Raw genomic sequence first — 3,882 nt, 5'->3', positions numbered from 1 at the left:
ATCCTTTTTCATCTACGTTTATCTGTGAAGTTTGTCTTTGGTAACTTTAACAAACACTCATCCAATCATTAACTCACTAGTTCTTTCACGCATTTATTTATTCACTTTTTCCTACATTCAATCTCTCATTCATTATTCATTCCTTCACTCATTCACGCATTCAGTCATTCGTTTATTTATTTATTTATTCGCGCATCCATTATGTTAATTTCAAAAACAAAAATAGTTCCAATCAAAACACAAACGTGCATAAAAGATATTTTAATTAGTCGGTAAAATATTTGCAAAATGTTTGTATATTAATGCTAACAATGTATTAAAAAATCTTTGAAAGAACCAAATATTAGACATCTCAGAAATTGAGGATATTCTTAATCAACTACGCTAATGCCGCTGAGCGACTTTGATTTGTGCACAAAATAGCTGGGAACTTAGAAAACACCAGTGAGATTTACAGAGAAACTATTTCAATCTCAGATGGATCTTTTTGTCAATGTAGATACACGAAATAAATATACTTACTCTTAAGCACTTACAATTTCTTTATATATTTTAAATTTATTTAACACTATTGAAACTTTTAATGCAATATAAAATTAATTAATAATTCTAAGATATAATTTAATTATTCAAAAATTTTATTTTTTTATAGAACAATTTATTAGTTTCTACTTTTTGCTTTAAGAATTTGCTAAGAAATAATTAAAATGTTCTTAAATTTTTATATTTACATTCTACTTACAACGAAATGAGTTTTAATTTGAAATGAAATGTAAATGAAGCACATATGCTGAAATAAAAAATGTGATTTCAGAAGTTTTTTTTTTTTTTTTTTTTTTTTTAAATAAACAAACAATGTATCAAAAAATGTTCTTATTTCTACGAAAGGTGAGATGTATGATGACTATATCGTTAATAGATATGCGAATAAGTCTTTGTATTGGATTTGTGATTTCAGCCGAAATTTCAGCAATACATAGGTCAGTTATTATTACTAATTGATTAATAAAGTAAAGTAAACCACACTAAACTAATTATATATCAGTTAGGACATGCTTGTAGTCGTAGCATCCCTTTAATCGGTGAGTTCATTCAACACATTCTAAAGTGATTCTGTCACCTACTTTCGATTTGTGCGCTTTTACAATATCCGACGTCGGCTCTTCGTTTTCCTCAGCTATCCTTATACAATAAGGAAAACATAACGTTTCTCAGTGTAAAAATATTAATAAAAAAAAAGAAAATTTACTTTGTAAGCTTCCACAACAGGTCCATCTGAATATTTTTTCCATTTGTATTGGCAATAGTGCAACTTTTCCATATTTTTCCAGACATTGAGAGAACGTAAAGAAGCAGCACCATCTAAGCCAGTGCATTACCAATAATACCACCAACTACCATGTTTTTTAACGGAAAACTCTTCCTTTTTCAAGATCGTTTTAAGGTCCGTTAATGCACCATCTGTACACACAAGAGTTTGGTTCGACGCTTGTAAATAATTTCTTACAAAATTTATTCATAATATGTTCTTCATTCATTAGTTTTTTACCTTGCGTTTCGATTCCTCAATAACGAGGCGCTTCACTTGAGCAGAACAGCGGTAATAACCAGTTGTAAAATAACCATTTTCTGCTTAAAATTTTACTACCACAACAAAAATAGCAATCAGTTAGTTTGTTCAAACAATACCTCCCTTTGATAATACCTCCCACCGAAAATATAAAATTAATAGCACTTTGATCATTCATTCTCCGTTTGATTTTTTTTACATATAACAAAGTAGTTACAATGGACATTCTTTTGCTTTTACATAAATTTTTCTTATGATTTCGTAGAAAATGTTTATCATTCATTTTTTGCATTGCCTTCGGAAATATTTCTTAAATTTTTAAAATAAAAATGGTTACATGTAGTCTTTCTAGTCTTAAACACAAGCCAGAATTTTATATGCGATAACCATATTCGACTGTGGCCGCATCCTTTGTATCCATCGTCGCTCTATTAAAAACAATTGCAAAAAGACAAAGTTTCAACTGTGCAATCTAAACCAATGCTATAGAGTATGAAAATTTAGTTCTTTTCGCATTTTTACATATAAAAAAGATTGGCTCAAGATTAAATGTAGTTTTCTTACTTGCTATCGTTTATATCAACTTATACTTCGAAACTTCGAAACTTTATATTTGTCAAATAGTAATGATCGTTGCCTATAGGAATACGAAGACATTTTTCGAAATTAGGTTACATTATATATATAAAATTTTTTTTTCTTTAAAATATCCTTTTTTTTTTAATGTTATATAACAAATTTTTAAGCGGAATTCATTTCTACTCTTTCGTCATATACAAAAAAAAAAAAGAAAAAATGAAGAAATTGTATTTCCCTAATTCCACTTCGTTGGTTTGTCTGTATACTTTTTCTCTTTTCTCTGTTATCTAAGAACCACTCCATTTTTTTTTTTGGTATATTGTACGATGCAAGCTACAATAAATCAATTCCCAAAATTAAATGTTTTCCAATCACAAATTTTAAGAAAAAAAATATGTCGTCTTATTGTTTTCCTGAAAGCTGAGGGGATTATTCTATTTTATACGCTTTCAAAAGTTGTAAAATGAACGTAAATTTCATTCGTTAATGTTATACTTTCTGAATCTTTTTGAAAATTGTTTTTAGACTTTTATAATAAACTGGCATAAATTTCACACACACATTGCCCGTCGCTGATGCTACGAAAATATTTTCTGTAACTTTATTTTGTTGACTCTTTATAACAAGTAAAGTTTTTGTCTCTGTTGGCAATTTTCTGACATTCCTCAGGGATGAGCGTTTCCACGCCTTAGTTCACGAGTTTCTTCAAATTCTTGCGGATGCATTTTTTTTGCGATGTGAATGCATATTAGCATTGGAATTAAAAGTTTTCGGGCAATGTACTGCGAGGCCATATACTCTTTTAAATATGTGGCTTTTTTAAAATTCTTTTTGCACACATTACATCCGAAAGAACGTCGGGGATTGTGCACAATACGTTTACGGCTCAACGTAGCAGGACGACTAGGCGATACTTTTTGGCAAATATCGCAGACGTGCAAGTCCTTGGATTGCTCATGGCGTTTCTTATGTTTGTTAAGCGTGTTTTTGTGCTTGTGCCATGACCCGCCTCCGTCGCATTGCACTTTGGGGAAAGAAATGCCTTGATGTTCCAACTGATGTCGCACATTACGCCCTAATAATGCTCTTTGGTATGAGTTGATAATTGAGCTGCACTATCGAAACTAAAGAGAGCGTAATAAAAAATTTATGTAAGTGATAGCAGATAACTCAACGTTTATTGCAGCTCTTACAAGTGGTCGTACGATCTCTATGCACAAACATCTTATTGATCATTTGGATTAGAACCGCTTTTTAACAGAGTGTACACCTAAAATACACACACACAAATCCAGTATGAATTATTTGCGATTTTTAAACAAATTTTTTTTTTTGCTACACGTGCTCATGGCCCTTATAAGCAGCTATTATTATACAAGTGTTATTGTATACCCAAATTGATGTCAGCGCCATATAAATATTTAACGATGTCTAAGCGTCCAATGTAGCATGCGCCACACAATGGCGCACACGACGTCCTCGCCGGCATTGATACACGAAACTCTCGGGTAACTTTAAGCACACCATATAAGAAAACAATCAGCTAAACCTCAAAATCCTCAAAAATTAGGCAACCTTGTGCATCAACACGATATTAAACCTGATTAAACATCATTAAACTTGATAAAACTTGATTAAACATTATTAAACATTTCAAAATGAAGCCTGGCTTTTCATAATTGACCCTTATTTCTAGAATAATCAACAATAGGTAGATTGCATTGACTGTATTT

This window comes from Glossina fuscipes, unplaced genomic scaffold (assembly GCF_014805625.2).
Source record: "Glossina fuscipes isolate IAEA_lab_2018 unplaced genomic scaffold, Yale_Gfus_2 147, whole genome shotgun sequence".
In the NCBI taxonomy this organism is placed as follows: Eukaryota; Metazoa; Arthropoda; class Insecta; order Diptera; family Glossinidae; genus Glossina; species Glossina fuscipes.
This window is presented reverse-complemented; position numbering follows the sequence as displayed.